Source organism: Polypterus senegalus, chromosome 14 (genome assembly GCF_016835505.1).
Source record: "Polypterus senegalus isolate Bchr_013 chromosome 14, ASM1683550v1, whole genome shotgun sequence".
Classification (NCBI taxonomy): domain Eukaryota; kingdom Metazoa; phylum Chordata; class Cladistia; order Polypteriformes; family Polypteridae; genus Polypterus; species Polypterus senegalus.
Genome location: NC_053167.1, coordinates 15,711,255 through 15,728,912, shown reverse-complemented (window position 1 = coordinate 15,728,912; position 17,658 = coordinate 15,711,255). Strand labels below are relative to the sequence as shown.

Sequence of the window (17,658 nt, the reverse complement as noted above, 5' to 3'; positions counted from 1 at the left end):
ACCGATTTAACAGAATTGTAAAGGATTTTGTAGTGACTTGAATGTGTTTGTGTATCCTTCCAATAGTCTTCTCACAGAGTTGCTCTAAGTTTTCTTTTTGTCTTCATTGTGTGGGTTGGGCCACCATATTAACTCTTATATCATTCAAGTGAAACCCCCTGACTACATGAAGGTGATTTTATATGACTTCTAAATTAAATTGTCTGCACACACCTGTGTTGATTTAGGTGAGTCAAATTAAAGGGGGCAATAATTATGCGATTGATGGCTTTGTGCTATACTGTATATTTGTAATTAACTTAGGGATCTGTTTTCAGTTAGACATTAAAGAGTCATTTTCTGCTAGTCAGTGTTTAAAAAGTCAAATTAAAACCACTGTGATTGAATATTATATAGCAGTAAAATGTGTAAACTTACAAGTGATGAATAAAAGCGCTGTATTGTTATTTTGGGGAAGCATAAGAATTATATTGCTGTTTTGATAATGTTAAAGCAATAAACTGGTGATAAAAACTGTTGGCAAAAGTATAATAGAAATTTTCATTAAAGCATTCCAGAATCTTCACTAATATTTTATGGAATTACTACAAACTCAAGGATTGAACAGGATTGGGTGGCTCATCTTTCTTCTAACTTTACCAGTTTTGATTTACACTTTTGGTAAGCCAAGCCTCCTCAGATTTGTTAATGCAACATATTCCAGTACTTTCTTTGAAATTGTGTGACCTCTGTCCTGTCGCATTTTCTTCAGGTTCCCCTTAAAATTATGCACTTACTTGAGGGACTTTCAGTATGTTGAACCATTTTTACCCACCCTAACCACTTATCTGGTAAAACCTGAATACATTGGGTTCAGCAGTCAATCCCTTAGCAAGATATGTAGAACAATTTCAGTAATGTTCCCAGGAAATATCTTTTAGACAGGTTTTGAAGGTTGTTAACCTCTCAAGGTGATGGCCTTTGCCACCATCTTTGATTTAGTTCTCATGCTTTGGGGTAGAGAAGTGACACTGGAAACAACTAGAAATGTTAGTTTGATAGTGGACCTGTGTGAGAAGTGCTTACTCAGAATGGGTGTGGTGACAAGGAGACCCAGGGCATGCTTTTCTGGACCTCGCATTAAAGAGATATGATCTTCAGGACTCAAACCATGGAGACATGGTGCAGGGACACACTAAATAAAGGTTTTTCATGTCTTGCAAAGTATTTTCTAGTCTTCAGAATTTGTTAATAATAATTATCCACGGTTTATAAAAAGAGAGATTTGAAAGGTATGAACACTTTGTATGTGAGTAAAAAGAAAAAGGAAACATTTGGAACTGAAAGAAGAGTTCTGAAATGCTATTTCAGTAAGTATGAAACATGACAGCATATACATTATGTGATATAGTGCATACTAGGGGCACCCAACCCCCAGTGTGGTCAGAATATTAGTAAAATCTGTAAATGTACAAAACAAAACAAAAATGATTGTTTATTGAAGTATGAAATTCTATAATTATTTAACGGCTTTATTTATTATTTAACAAAGTAAAAATCATGAAATAAGAATAAAATATTTACTCTCTTACCGATTGGAGTATTCCTGTTAAATTGAGGTCCGCTATGTTCGATGAGTATTTATAAGAGACTGAATAAACAATCCATTTGTTTTAACTGACAAAAACCACAACTTTATTGATATTGTAGTTTATAATTTAAAAACTGAATAAGAATCTGAAAATCTAACAACATCACATTAAAGTTCAATAGATTCTGAAAAGAATGATACCAAACATATATATGTAGGTTTTAAAATAAGCCTGATTTAAAGTGTGACAAAAAACGTGACATAAAATTGTTGCACAAAATCGTTGCACTTTTAGGCTTAGGATTTTTATACATATAGAGTAGATAATATAGTGCCTATAAGAACAGAGAAATACTAAGAACTTTAATTACGCACTGAGTGAAAATGTTAAATTCCCAGATATTATATCTGTTCTAAACTGTGTTTTATGTAGATGTTTTGAAGCCTTTTTGAGTTTATTTCCCAAAGATAAATGAGTTTTCAGGTAAGTAAGACAGACATTTTAAGGTAATGTTGTTATATTCTACAATCAGGTCAGTAATGACCCTATAAACCTACTCCTCTGCTGAACCCACTTTGTTGAGACAAGTTAAATGGGAGCCAGAGCAGGTCCTAAATGTGTCATACAAGATGAGCAAGATGTCAGTCTATATTCAAGCACATTCATTCATTAAAGTCACCAAAAACCCAAACATGCATCTATTTAGGATAATGAAGGAAATGGAGTACCCAGGAAAGCCTACTCACAACCAAAGGAAATGTGCAAACCCTAACACACAACAGAGATCTAGCCTACGTTTTTAAGGCTAAGATGGCATGTTTAGTAAATAAAAAGCCAAATTTGATCAGTTTAAATACCAAGGGGTCAACATCACAAGTAAACATAAAGCTCTTTATCAACAAAATTTTGCCGTCTGTATGGAAAAAATGAAGCAAGACTTGCATAGATGGTCTACCCTTCATCTCACTTTAGCTGGAAGAATTAACACTGTTAAGATGGATATCCTTTGAAACTTCTTTTCTATTTCAAAGCATTCCAATATACATCAATAAATTATCTTTTAAGAATTAGATTCAACAATAACCTCATTTATTTGGAATTCAATTCATCCACGTATCCAAACAGCGACCCTACAAAGACCTAAGGCAGAAGGAGACATGGCTCTACCTAATTTTCAATTTTATTACTGGGCAGCAAACATACAAACTATAAAAACCTGGACATTGACACAAATAGATGAACATACGCAGGCTTGGTCTGCAACAGAAATAAAATCCTGCAGTACTTCTTTATATTCCTTGTCTTTTACCCCAATAAGTACAAGTTATTCCCAATATACTAAGAACCCAATTGTGCTTCACTCGCTCAGAATATGGAACCAATGTAGGAAGCATTTTAAGATAAAGAAGCTTTTATCTGTGGCACCTCTGCACGAGAACCACCTTTTTCCACCCTCTCAAACGTACGCAGTTTTTAATGTCTGGAAAACATTTGGGATTAAATCACTTAGAGATCTGTACATAAACAACGTGTTGACAGCCTACAAACAATTACACTCCAAATTTAACTTTCCTGCAACGCATTTCTTTCACAGGGCCGGCACGGTGGCGCAGTGGTAGCGCTGTTTCCTCGCAGTTAGGAGACCCGGGTTCGCTTCCTGGGTCCTCCCTGCGTGGAGTTTGCATGTTCTCCCCGTGTCTGTGTGGGTTTTCTCTGGGCGCTCAAGTTTCCTCCCACAGTCCAAAGACATGCAGGTTAGGTGGATTGGCGATTGTAAATTGGCCCTAGTGTGTGTTTGGTGTGTGGGTGTGTTTGTGTGTGTCCTGTGGTGGGTTAGCACCCTGCCCGGAATTGGTTCCTGCCTTGTGCCCTGTGTTGGCTGGGATTGGCTCCAGCAGACCCCAGTGACTCTGTGTTTGGATTCAGCGGGTTGGAAAATGGATGGAAAATGGAGGGATGGATGGTATTTCTTTCACTACCTTCAAATTAGAAACTTTATTAAGCAAAACCTGCCCACTTTTCCTCACCTTCCACCTACCTCGATGCCGAAAAAAATATTGATCTGTCTTGACCATTCAGACAGCATCTCCTTAATATTTAAAACCATTTTACAGTCCCTCCTTTTCAAAGATCCAAGAGTACAGTGGGAAAAGGATCTGTCACTCAACATCTCAGAAAAGGAGTGGAAGGCAACAATTCACTCGAGGTCCATATGCCCAAAGCATACAATTATTCAACTTAAAATTAGTTTAAAATTGTCCAAAATGTTGGTCAAGTTCCAGCCTCACCGAGCCACATGTTTTGGGTGTGCACCAAATTAACATCTTTCTGGACAAAAAGTTTTAAATGCCTATCAAACAGCCTTGGTGTCACAATCTCTATTAATCCATTAACAGCTGTGTTTGGTGTACTTCCAGATGGGCTTAAAGTGGAGAGGGACAAACAAACTGTAATTGCCTTTACTTCACTATTAGCATGTAGACTTATTATGTTCAACTGGAAGAATTCTAGCCCACCTCTTTTAAGTCAGTAGGTAACTGATGTTATATCTCTCTTTTATCTAAAAAAAATCTTGGGTTGAGACGTGATTTTCTCAGAGACACATTAACGTCCCACAAGACAAGGAGGACAGCTGCTGTACAGGCTTTTAAATGTTCGAAGCGCAGCGCGACATGCAGATCACGCAGCACGGCACAAGCAGCTAATCGAGCATAGAGGAGGTAAAAAAAAATTGTATTTGTTTCCCATTGTATCGCCGATTAAGAGGTTGTTCTGGAGGAGCGACTGCATTTCCTTGGAGTGCGTTCAGCCCCCCTCTTCATAATGCGAGAGGCAGAGATGCAAAGAGGCTGGCGCGTATTATTTAAAATTTAAAAAAATCAGATTCTCACAAAGCTTTTTCAAAACCTGGATCTAATCAATAACATATTAGAATAACCATTTTAATTGAGGAAGCAGATTTTCTCCTCAATTTTTTTTTTACTCAATTTATTTTTTGTTCATTTATTACTTTTTCTACTTACTAATTTTACTAGCTTAAAGATTTACTCTGCTGGCCTAGCTCTCTTTCTCATGGGTGGAGGTTGATTTGTTTCGAATAAAATCTTGTAAAGCTTGACTTATTTGTATGGAATGTTATTTGATTTTAATAAAATCAATAAAATAAAAAAATGCCAAATTACAATAATAAATGATTTCTGATCATATTACTGTACGGCTTTTAACATCTTCTTAGCAACCTCTGCATGAATGTTGTACTCAGGCACAGAGACCTACAAGAATTAAGTGCAGAGTAGCTTTGTGCAGGCCTATTCTGCACAGGAGTGCCAAAGGCAAAAAAATTAAATACAAGCATCTGAAAGAATGTTGACTTGAACTCTTGTCTGGCATTTCACTTTATTAATTGCTTCATTAGGCAAAGTGCTTAGCCTTAGCTTGTCTGTGAGGTCTTGCCCATTTCCTTTGCCTTGCACTTGTTGTCTGAGTGCTGCCAGCCTGTTCAAACTTATATCCCACCCTGCACAACTCACCAACACATTGTATCATGTGTGAGGATAATGATAAAATAGTAAAACGTTGTGCTCATTCAAATGAATGTAATATTCCAAAATCTGCTACTGTATATCCAAGTGAGGAGCCTAGGGAGTCTCACATGCGTCCCATCACTATCAGGTACCACACATCCACACTCGTAACCCATACAGGTCCAGTTTAGAAATGGCAATTAATCTGACGCATACTGTATGTCTTTGGGATATCCAAGGAATCCCATGCAGATACTCAAATAATTATATTTAATTGTAACATTTATTTAATTGAAATGAATACCAAGAAACTGCAGGGATTGTTCTGCAAAGAACAGGACAGAAAAATATAGCAGTAAAGTGGAGACTGGTAAAAATTCTACCCTTACCTTTTTCTATCTAAGTGTCGGGCACTATGCAGTTCCACTAATTGTAAGCGGAAGAGAGATCAGAGGAGATAAGTGTGAATGGCAGTGGAGACAAATGGGAGGACTGCAAAGACTGAGAGGTTGAATAGGAAACCGGTAGGAGAACTGGCTAGCTGCTATTAATGCAAGTTTAGAGCAGTTGTTAAAATTAATTGGCAATATTTTAGAATAATGATTGCTTTGTTAAGAAATTATCATTCCATTATGAAAGCTGGTCAGTTCATTTCAAAGAAATGGAGAACAGAGTCGGCCCAGACAACATCCCTGCACAAAGCGGAAACAATTAATGTGAGAGCTCATAGAAACAAATAATCTCACCCTCACAGCCAGTTTAAACTCACATACCATAATATATTTATATTGAGGGATGTAAACTAGAAAACACAGCAAAGACACAAACAAAGAAAAAGGCAGAATGACCCATTAGTAAAGTGAGTCTTGTGGTTCTAAAACACTTTGTACTGACCTTAGTTTATCTAATACACTCTATGGCTTTATTTTAACTTCCACAGTTACAATCAAACTTTGGCAACTTCGGGTATTGCAAATAAAACATAATGACAGAGCAAAAGTCAAAAGAATCCATTCATTCTAACATTCCATCAGGTTAGGTGAAGGCCGTTGAATTTAGCTCTGTCAGTTACATATTGACCTTCTGTAGAGATATGTATTCGTGCACAAAGTAAGATCCATTTTATGAGGAAGTGGACCAATTTTAAACTTTTATAATATTGGAAATTTCACTTTCTTGGATGGGTTTACAGGTAGCTCTGGTCTTGCATAAGATACTGAGGTAGTTTGAGAGGCATTAGCTAGACTGCTAGGGATGGCAGAGGTGTGTGTGTGCTACACTGTTTAGCCCCTCCATATGAAGGGGACAAGGTGATACATGTGTTGTTCACAATGTAAACTCCCAACAGAGAGTGACCAGGTGAATCCATGACATTGGAAGTGTGGGGAGGCAGCACTAAAGGCTGCATCAGCACATTTCCCTTAAACACCTTTTCTGTACAGTCACGCACTGATAAACAGCGTCATTTGGAACCAGCCATTTGACCAAATGCCAAAAGGACCGTATGTCAGTCACAAAGTGTACAGATCATTCAACTGAGGCTCTGTGGGTCTGGTGAGTGTCACCGGTATGTTTACTTTACAAAACAATCTTCATTTTTTGCCAGCTGCATGCTCTGGTCCATGTGAGGAACTGTTTCTTAACTGCTGGGTTGTGCTATCAGTGGGTTGTGGGTTGCTGTCATTAGTTTGCAATTAGATCACAGTGGGTTGCCTAAGCCAGTGTTTCTTGGGTTGACGTTGTTAGATAGTGAGTGGGTCACCTAAGCTATTGTTTCCATGTTCTTAAATGAGCTTGCTTCATCAAGGATGACCCTTAATCATGCTTGTTACACCAAAAGGGTAGTTTTCAATTGCTGCTAGTGGGTTGTCAATGAATTTTAAAAAGGCAAAACTGGCAGCCAAAAAGGTTGAGAAACACTGGTGTTAAGGAAGGTAAGGCCAATCAAAACAAACCTTAAAGGGCCCTATAATAGTCAGAAAATTGATGTGACAATGTGAATATAATAATAATAATAATAATAATAATAATAATAATAATAATAATAATAATAATAATAATGGAAATTGCAGGTTTTGGCAATTTCTAGATCATTATTACCCTGTTCTTTTCCTATGGTTCTCAGCTGTATGAATCGCCTTAACTCAGTCATATGGAAATCAGTGAATGATTGTACTTATCTCTGAGTTATTACCAAGTTCATCAATGCTTAAAAATAATATTCTTTTTGGAAGGTGATTTAGTAGTCCTTCTAGGTATTTTCATAACTTGATATTTACAGTGCAAAGTGGAAGTAAAAGACTAGCTGGGATCAACAGGACAATTTAAAAATCAGTGCTTAATGATTCACCACCAAATCACAGAATTGGTTCCCTTAGACACCCATGCTGCCTCACAGTGGTCTCATTTAGAGTCACTAGTTTGTGTAAAAGCATGTTTTTGACTGTAGGAAAACACAAAAGCAAATACAATACAGAAAAAAAACATTGCATAGATTGCAAGATGGCAACAATAGTCACATACTTTCCAAGATTTAATATTATTTTACATAATATCTGTTGCAGCACATACATAAATATTATCACAGATGTCATTATTACTATAGTATTGTATTGGAGTTGCACTGCCCATTGGTTAAGCTGTTATGCCCGTTATGTTAGTCATGACTTTCAGTAGGTGAACTGATTTTATTTCTGTTAGGTGAGGTTGTACAATAAGTCCAGGTCTTTCACCTTTACAAGACTGATTTAGATCTACACGCTTGTGTGTTTTGAGTTAAAAGAGCATGCTGACCTGCCAAGGCCTGCAGGCAGTCAGGCATTGCGTGTGCCCATCAGACAGAAAGTGAGTAGCACAATAAAGAAGCTGAGATTGTTTGGTACTGTGTGGGTGGTAAGGCTGTGGGCTTATTCATTAATATATTTCAAATGAACAGAAGTTTCGCTTTTAGGTCTCCATTTCAGCTGATATGTGTGAGTGTGTGCATAGGTGTGTTCACTGATTTTGTGTCATGTACAGTATCCCACCCGGTCAGTGTCTGTGTTGTGCTGAACCATCTCCCTGTGTTTGCGTGGTTTTATAATATGCACAATACACTAATCATTGATGCTAAACTGGCAAAGACTGATGCAGCATGCTCTGAGGGACAATGTGGCCTAATGAACTTCTGACCCATCCAGGTTTGCTGCCCGAAAACTAAATCTGAATTTTCTGAACTTTGTTATGGGTTTGGCAGTCATGTTCTGTTTTTTAGGAAAACCACATAATGTTTAAAATGATACAGAAGCATTTATGTCTCAAACTGGAGATTCACATTCCTGTAATTAGGCTAAAGAACCTCGCAATAAACTCACCTTCCCTAATACTATGAGAACCCGGGAGGGAGATAGAAGGGACAGCCTTGTCAGAGCACTCTAGAGCTGTTTGAGAGAGTTCTGGGGTTGTGGCTTCATAACCTTCATCCATCTTATCTGGAAGTACTTCTGGAGTGCACTTTTGATGTTCAGTAAGTCCCCCTTGATCCAGCTTTGAACAAAGCCTCAACATTTCAGTCAGGAGATTTGAAGCCAGCAGCAGAATAAGGACAAATCTTAACTGACAATCTAACGTGCCTTTAGTGAGTGTAAAAAAACCTACACGTTTATAAGATGTCTTTTCTTTTTCCCTGATTTATCCATAACATTTACCCTAGTGTGAAGGAGAAGGAGAATGGGGAATAACAATAATGTGAAAGCAAAAGCCCCTTTTCAAGCAGACAATGGGACTAACAAAGTTTCATTGGAACCTTAGCAGTCTCAACAGTTGTTTTCAGGGTGTGCAGGACATTCTCTATCATACCACAATGTTTAAAGTAAAATTGGGCCCACATAGTGTATGTGATTAGTTAGTTCATTCCATGTGTGGTCATTGACTATGTGGAGTGTGCATGTTTTCTCTCTGTCTGTCCTGGTTTTTATTTGTGTTCTGCAGTGTTCCTTTAAAATGTGTTTGGCTACCTGGGGACTGATTTGAGTGAATGTTTGTACCCTACGTTGGCATGGCACCCAATTAATGGATTTTCAATCCTAGCTCTCAGAGCTACTGAGATAGGCATGGGCTACCTCTGACCCTAATTGAAAGCATATTGTGTAAGTCCCACCTCGTGCCACCAAAACAGCTCTGCTTCTTCAAGGCATGAACTGCACAAGACCAATAAATGTGTCCTGTGGTAGTGGACTCCAAGACATTAGCAGCAGGTCCTTTAAGTCGTGCAAGTTGTGAGAGGGGACCTCAATGGATCAGACTTTTTTTTCCAGCACATTCCACAGATGCTAGATCAGATTGAGGGAATCTGGAAAAGTTGCCCCCCACATTTCACCCTAATACATTTTCGCTCCCCACATTTTACTCCTCACACTTCGCCCCAGATATTTTACCTATCACCTACCTGGTCATTTAAACTTTATTTAAAATTATTATTACCTTTAATTTATTGCTTTTTTTATTTAAATTTTATTTTAAATGTCAAAATTTCGCTGAGTTTTTTCATCAGCACTGTAACACAATTCAATGCATCCAAACACACTATTGTTACAGTTTGCAGTTTTTGATGCATGACTATCTGCAGTGCATCATGGTGCTGAAGAACAAGTAGCGCAGACAGTGCAATATCAATATATACACACCGCACCATATAATATTATAAAAATTTACTATGGCAAAGAGAGTTTTGTCAATAAGAGGCTAAAGAAAATTTGTAGATGATGACAACCACATTTATGTGTTTTCAAACATAACGGTAAATGAACAAAATGGAATCTGGGTTTGTGAAAAACGTTCCACTTGCAAAGAGCATGTTTAATGTTTTGGCAATTTTAACATGTGCATTTATTAAACCAAAATAAATTGCAAGTTATAAAAAAATTAGGTGCATTATTTACATTTCTGTAGCCTACTCATTATCTACAGGGGGTAAATTGTGGAAGGCGAAATGTGGTAAGGAAGAAATGTGAGGGGATAAATGTTGGAGGCTAAGCCAACACATTGAAGTTTCTGTCATGTTCCTGAAACCTTTCCTTAGTAATTTGTGAGGTGTGTATGGTGCGTTATCCAGCTGGAAGAGGTCACTGTCATCAGGGAATACCATTGCCATGAAGCGGTGAATGTGGCCTGTAACAATTTTTAGTTAGGTGGTCCAGTACATGTCAAACTAACATCTGTATGAAAGCCATTACTCAAAATTTCCAAAAAGAACATTTCGAAAAGCATCATGCTGCCTTGGCCAGCTTGCCTTCTTGTCAGAGGGCATTCTGCAGTCATCTCTTTCCGAGGTAAACAATCCATACATGGTGGCCATCTAAAAGGCAACATGAATCATCAGACCAGGTCACCTTTTTCCATTGCTCCATCATCCAGTAATGGCACAGCCCATTGTAGGCACTTATTCCATTGGAAAGGCACCACAAGGGCACTCTGACTGGTCTGTGGCCACACAGCCTCATATACAGCAAGCTGCAATGCACTGTGTGTTTTGACACCTTTCTCTCATGTTCAGTAAAATGTTTTTCAGAAATTTGTGCTACAGTAGCTCTATTGTGGAAACGTATCAGTCAGGTTAGCCTCTGGTCCCTGTGCCCATCAATCAGCATTAGGCACCACGAACCTGTCTCCGGTTTATCAGCTGTCCTTCATTGGACCACTTTTGGTAGGTACTAACCACTGCATACCAGGAACACCTCACAACGCTTGCTGTTTTGGAGATGATCTGACCTGGTTGTCTAGCAATCATAATTTGGCTGCAATCAAAGCCACTCATATCCTTACACTTGTCCATTTTTAACACATCACCTTCAAGAATTGACTGTTCACTCGCTGCCTAATATGTTCCACCCCATGAACGGCGTCATTGTAACAAGATAATCATGTTACTTACTTCAGCTTTCATGGGTTTTAATATTGTGGCTAATTGGTGTATATATATTGGACATATGTGACACCTAAACTTTTTTTTCTCATAAACAAGTAACGAAGAAATGCCTGATAGTCTACTCTCTTAGTATTGTTTTTTATTGCTATTTGCTTTTTGAAATTTCTGCTTGTCTTTTAAGATTTGAACACCCAAGGAAAAAACAAAATGACATTAGGAGACATACTAATGTGCTTTAACCCTGCTGGTAGTACAGTAGCTGGGCACCTTCTCCCCTTTCCATTATTTTGTTTAATTAAAGTCTGCCCATTCTCATTCAGTCCACTAGGAGGCATGTGTTCTGTCTGTGAGGACTAGGTTGATTTCAGTGTGAAGACAAACATCTATGTGACTTCAAGCACAGTTATCACGAAAAGGTGTGAAAGTCAGTAGTTCTCATTAGACATCATTTTAACCAAAAGCCAGAAACTTGATTATTGATTATTGAGCGTTTCTCCTTTTACCTTGTGATCTATACAGAAAATCAAAGATCCCATCTCAAGCATTTACATTAATTCTAGTTTTGGTGCTAGGGATCTTTTCCAAATGTCTTGGCAATCCAATCCCTTCTTACACGCCTCACCCAACTGTCTGGCAAAACCTGTACTGACTGAGCTGCCCCACCTGCTAACAAGCAGTCTGTAACAATCTGATGCACATTATTAGACTCCTTATCAGTCAAAACATCAGAGACTTCCAACTCTTCAAAGTCAAATGCTGGAATAGGTGTTGGGTGGCATAGTGCTTGGCACTGCTTCCTGCCTCACAAATCCAGCATTCTTGTTCAAACCCTGTATGTGGTCATTTCCTGTGTGGAATCTTCATGTTCACACTGGGTCAGTGAAGGTTTTTCTATGGGTACTCCAGTACCCCATAAAGATGTGCATATTCAGTTGGTTGGTGACTATACCTTGTGACAGACGGCCGAGACACCCCTTTGGCACTGGATCCGGGGGATGCAGCCATGGGATGCACACTACGTCCCCCAGAACACTTGGTGGCAGCCCCCCTGGGTTGCATTAGGGCCACTGTTGTGGAACACCGAAGCTCATCCCTGTTGGGCTCCATGGCCACCACCGGGGGGAGCTGCATGGCTTCCTGAGCCCGTATGCGGAGGTGCATCCTAATGAGGTCAATTATCACCTATATCACTTCCGGGTGGGCTATAAATGGAGCCTGCGGCCACTACTCAGGGTGCCAGAGTTGTAAAATCTCTTTATTCTCGTTATCATCTGTATTTCCAGTTTCAGTTAGTGTCGGGTTGGTGCCAAACAACCGCTTCTGCCACAACCTGCATAATGCCTCACTGTGACGAGACTGCCAAGTCAAAGGTTTTCTTTTGTTTTCAAATTCTTCCTTTTTAGTTATTCTGGTATTTATTCAGACCATAGTGTTTATGTTACATAAATGTATTGATCTAATCAATCAATGTATTGATTTATTTAAAGAGCTTCTGTGAAAAGCAAAATTTGCCCTTGAGGGCAAATAAAGCTCTGTTTGTCTATCTAAAGGGTAAATAAAGCTCATCTTGCAACCAACTGAGACTCCGTCCAGTGCTGAAATCTATTTATGTTGCTTAGACTAGGATTAGAAATGAGTACATTAGAGCAGTGTTTCCCAAACTCAGTCCTTGGGACCCACTGTGGCTGCAGGTTTTTGTTCCAACCAGATTCCTAATCAGTGACAACACTTGATAACGTTGCGCTCATTTAATTAGCTGGTATTTTTTCTCTCATTCGACATTCAGAAAAAAGCATGGCAGCATGAATTTTACATTTTTAAGACATTTACAAATACTTCTGCTTTTTGTATAAATTTAAATGCTTAACTCTCTTTTGTTGATTTCATTATATTTCTCCCTTTCTCTGTACAGTCTTCTCCCTTTGTTGTATTTTATTTATGACAATTAAAAATGAGCAGATACACAGGCAAACAGCACAGAATAATCAAAGGCTGAAACTACTTTAGCGTCAGACCCACTAATTAGTAAATAATCGATTAATTAAACAATTAGAACACATTGAAAAGTAGAATGAAAATCAAGATGAAAATACTGTTAAAAAGAAAAAAATACATTATTCCTATATAACTGCTTGGTGCATTTTAATATATTTTTTTTTAGCAAACAATTTAGAAACTAGTTTTCTAATTCCTTTATTGTCCCCAAAACGCAGAACTTGGGAAATAACCGTTCATTTAATTAGCCCAGAAGTTCAATTAAAAACAGAAGTTGGTTGGAACAAAAACCTGCAGCCACAGTGGGCCCCCAGGACCGAGTTTGGGAAACACTGCATTAGAGGGTCAGCCCAAGTTGGCCGGTTGGAAGACAGAGAGGCAAGATTGCATTAGTTTGGACATGTGCAGAGGAGAGATGCTGGGTATATTGGGAGAAGGATGCTAAGGATAGAACTGCCAGGGAAGAGGAAAAGAGGAAGGCCTAAGCAAAGGTTTATGGATGTGGTGAGAGAGGACATGCAGGTGATGGGTGTAACAGAACAAGATGCAGAGGACAGAAAGATAAGGAAGAAGATGATCCACTGTGGCCGCCTCTAACGGGAGCAGCCAGAAGAAGAAGAAGAAGAAGAGTAGCTCTGGTCCTCTGTGCCCTTCAAGAAATGTAGGTGTCATTCATGCCTTTTCATTTCTCTACAGTGGCAATACCAAAAAGTAAATATCACATTTTAATTTAGTCATACAATGTTGATAGCTGTTTGCATTTTCTAAATATTTCATTAATTACACCATTATTAATAAATAAAAAAATAATATTCAAATTAGAAAGACTCCTGAAAATATTTTTTTTGGGGTATCATGTTGAAAAGATGGGCAGTACAGTGGCACAGTGGTAGTGCTGCTGCCTTGCAATAAGGAGACCGGGGTTTGCATCCTGGATCGTCCATGCATAGAGTTTGAATTTAAACATTTTCTCCTATAGTTCAATAGCATCATGGTGGGGAGGGTCTAACGTTCTCCCTGCAGCATTAAGCATGAGGTGGAAACCAAGCAGTCTACTATTACAGAGCACACTGATGAATATGATTATCCATAAAATAAAACTAGAGGCAAAAGTGAGTGAAATCTGCATAACGTTGGAAAGCCCCAAGGTGAATGGGAGGACAGACAAACTCCAAACTGACAGTGTAGCTCCCTGGACAGTGATACTTACCATGTGTCACACCTGTTTTTTTAAAAATAAACTCATTCAAGTAATTGCAAAACAAAAAAAAAAAAAAAATAGGAAACCTTATTGTTTTTCTTAAATGTAAATGCGGATGATTTATGCATAATTTTAAGCTGCTGCTCCCCCTCTGAAATCTTTGCAGTGGTCCACTGAGACCAAAACACCTCTTAGATCCTGGAGCACTCGCATTATTTTCCCTTTCTGCGGTCTGAACTTTGGAACACGATAAGTCTCCATCCTTCAGGCCACCTGTAGCTCTTCTTTATTTCTGAATACTGCCAAACAGTTGGTCAGCTCTTTTTTTATGCCTTGCTGATTTACTATTCAGTCTTATGAGGAATTCAACTGATTTTTAAAATGAAATCCTGCCTTTGCCATTCCCAATGCACACACCCTTTTGTAAATATGGGAATGTCTCAATGACTCTCATTTTTTTTCCTATTGCTTGTCAAAGCTCTGCAAGGAATAATAATTGACAAAAGTAAAATACTGCAGCAACCTGAAAAAGAGTAACCACAAAAAGTGCCCCGAGGATGAAATGTTTTAAATATTCCAGAGATTGCCGGCCCTCAAATCTGGTAATGTGTCTCCCAGCATTGAAGCTAAGAGCCGACTGAGCACTGCACACATCCACACACTATCCACCTTTTAAAGTTAAAAGTATAAGAAAACTGACACACTAAGAATTAAAGGAAAATAATCTGCAAGCTACAGCAGTGCAAGGTTCTCTCCATCAAAGGTCTACCTGGTGGGCAGCCTAAAGATTCTGCACACCTGTTATCAAGTCCACCAACAAGCACAGGGGGGCTGCATGGCTTTAAAGGTAGAAACATTAAAGACCCGATTTATTACCTTATGAACGCTCCTTCTCCTCAGCCGTCCAGCATATCTCAGAGTGATGACAGATTGGGGCGGGAGCCTTGCCTTTTCTGTGTCCTTGCACACTTGGAGCTCAGGTTACTCTGTCGTAGACTAAGGCAGATGTGCACTGCTTGGCTCTTCTGGGGTGGAGCTCAGCTGCTGCCTGCCACACTTCCTGTGAAGCAGCTTTCAGCGTTTGGACATCTTGTACTGTGTTAGAGGGTCACAGACCCAAAACTAGGAGTAACTATCAGGCTGGCGTGATATCACAGGGATCTGCAGTAAGAAGCTAGTAGTGCAGTACCCTCTAATGGACTTGAGTGTTATTCTCATTTACTGTGGTGAACCCATTTGTTCAAGAAAGACATTCATGATTGCACTCCATGCACAAGCTTTGGAAAGACAGAGTGTAGATGTTACGTGAAGACACCAAGATCAAACAGAGTGGCCCAAGACTGCGGGTTTTTAAAAAGTGCTAGGATAAAATAAAGATTTAGAAAGAGTATCGATAGTAATGGATCAGTTTGTGAAGTGATATCAGTGAGCACATGCAAATCATGAAATCCAATTTCTTACTGCCTTTTAAATGTCTTCGACTCTCTCACTGCATGTTCAGTTCTTTACTTGGTCTCATCATGGTTCCTCCATGTACTATCAAATCATTTGTTTCTCTCTAAAGACCTTTTTCTTGTCATTCTTCATGTACTAAATGACTGTGTGCTGCGTACTCTTCCAATGTGGACTGAGTGTCTGGCTATGAATTGGCACCCAGTCCAGGGGTGGTTTTTGTGCCTGATGTTTCAAGTTGAAAAACTAGATTAAGCATAGCTGGAGGGATGATCTGGAATATATTCTGGTCTGTTTCGTAAATCATCTTATGATGATGAGGATGTTGTACGCAAATAAAATGTGATTGACTGAATTGGTCTGATTGACTGCCACCCCATCCATTAAAAAAAAAAAATATATAACATAAGGGTGTCTATCAAGAGGGAAGTAATCTTTTTTTGCAAACATTTAATTAAAATGCATTTATAGTATACCATCTATAAAAAGTATTCACTCCCTTAGAAGTTTTATTGTTTTATATCACTGATTGACAGGATATAATTAGGCATTTTCTGAGACTGACCAACAAAAACAGGCCATTTAATGTCAAAACAGATCACTATAAAGCAAGCTAAAATAATTACAGTTATGGAGCACAAAATAATTGATTGCATAAGTATTAAGTCAGTGTTTAGTAGATGCACCTTTGGCAGCCATGACAGCCTTGTGTCTATGTGGACAGGTCTCTATTAGATCTGTACATCTGGATACTGATAGTTTTCCCTATTCTTCTTTGCAAAACTGTTCCAGCTCTGTCAGGCTGCATGGAGATCATCATTAAAAAGCCTTTTTCAGGTCCACTCACAGATTCTCAATTGGACTGAGATCAGGCCACTAACATGGCTGTTTTAAGGTCACTTTCCAAAGGCGCACACTTCATCAGCATGCATGTCGCCATTTAATTTACTCTCACATGCCTTCCAGGGCCTGCTGCTGAAAAGCATCCCTACAGCATTAGCCTACCACCACCATGCTTCACAGTGGAGATGGTGTGCTTTTGTGCTTGGACTGCTAGTAGTCTCATCAGACTGTAGAACTTTCTTTCAGCTGACTTTGGAGTCTCCCAAGTGTGTCTTCTGGGAATCTCTAGCTGAGATGTCATGCATGTTTTCTTTAACAGTAGCTTTGTCTTTGCTGCTTTCCCATAAAGCTAGGACTGATTATGCACATGGGCAACAGATGTTGTCTGCACAGTCTCTCCTTTGTTAATCACTGTAGCATGTAACTCTTTCAGAGCTTTTATAGGTATCCTGGTGGCCTCCTTCACTACTCTTCTTCTTGTAAGATCACTCAGTTTTTGTGGAGGGCTTGCTCCAGGAAGATTTATAGCTCTTCTTTCTCTTTCCATTTTGGTTTTGGTTGATTTAAATGAACTCGAATGGATGTTTAGTGTCTTGGATATTTTCTTGTCTCCATCTCCTGACTTTGTTTTTTTGTTCACCTTTTCATCTATTGTTGTGTGTAGTGTTCTTTTGTCTTCGGTCTATTGGTTAGGCCACCATACTGACTCAGCACAAGCTGCACAACAATAAAATGTTAATTCTTCCATAGGATTGAATACCCTTTATAGACACTGTATATACTGACAGACATTACCCCTAAAGTCAAAGTGTCCTGCAACGCTCAGGCGTTCCATCCAGAGTTGCTTCCTGCCTTGTACCTGCTTTGGTCAGGATTGGCCATAGCTTTTGTGACCGATAGGGAGAATGTAACACCACAAACTACCAAAGACATCTCCACAACACAATCCTGGATTCAAACAGAAGATAATTCTTCTGTTTGTTTATATTACAGTACCTCCAAATCTTTTCAACTATAGTACAATACACAATCTTTGTATCACCACTAATACAAATCATCTTGTCTCCTTCCACATCTTTTGCATATTTTCATCTGCTTTCCTCCAGACTTGCTACATATACATGAAACTCTGCTTCTTTTATGTCGGACCCAGGAACCAAGAAACGC

The 17,658-nt window shown here is 38.8% G+C and overlaps 1 protein-coding gene across 5 annotated transcripts in view; it reads right to left on the bottom strand.

Moving 5' to 3' along the window:
* bcas1 (brain enriched myelin associated protein 1) overlaps positions 1–15,173 on the bottom strand; it is a 108,698-nt gene extending 93,525 nt beyond the window's left edge. For all 5 annotated transcript variants that reach the window (XM_039734470.1, XM_039734474.1, XM_039734471.1 and 2 more), the window contains exon 1: positions 15,073–15,173. The gene's annotated coding sequence lies outside the window, so the exon portion shown is untranslated. The remainder of the gene's footprint in view (positions 1–15,072) is intronic.
* Between the last annotated feature and the right edge of the window lie 2,485 nt (positions 15,174–17,658).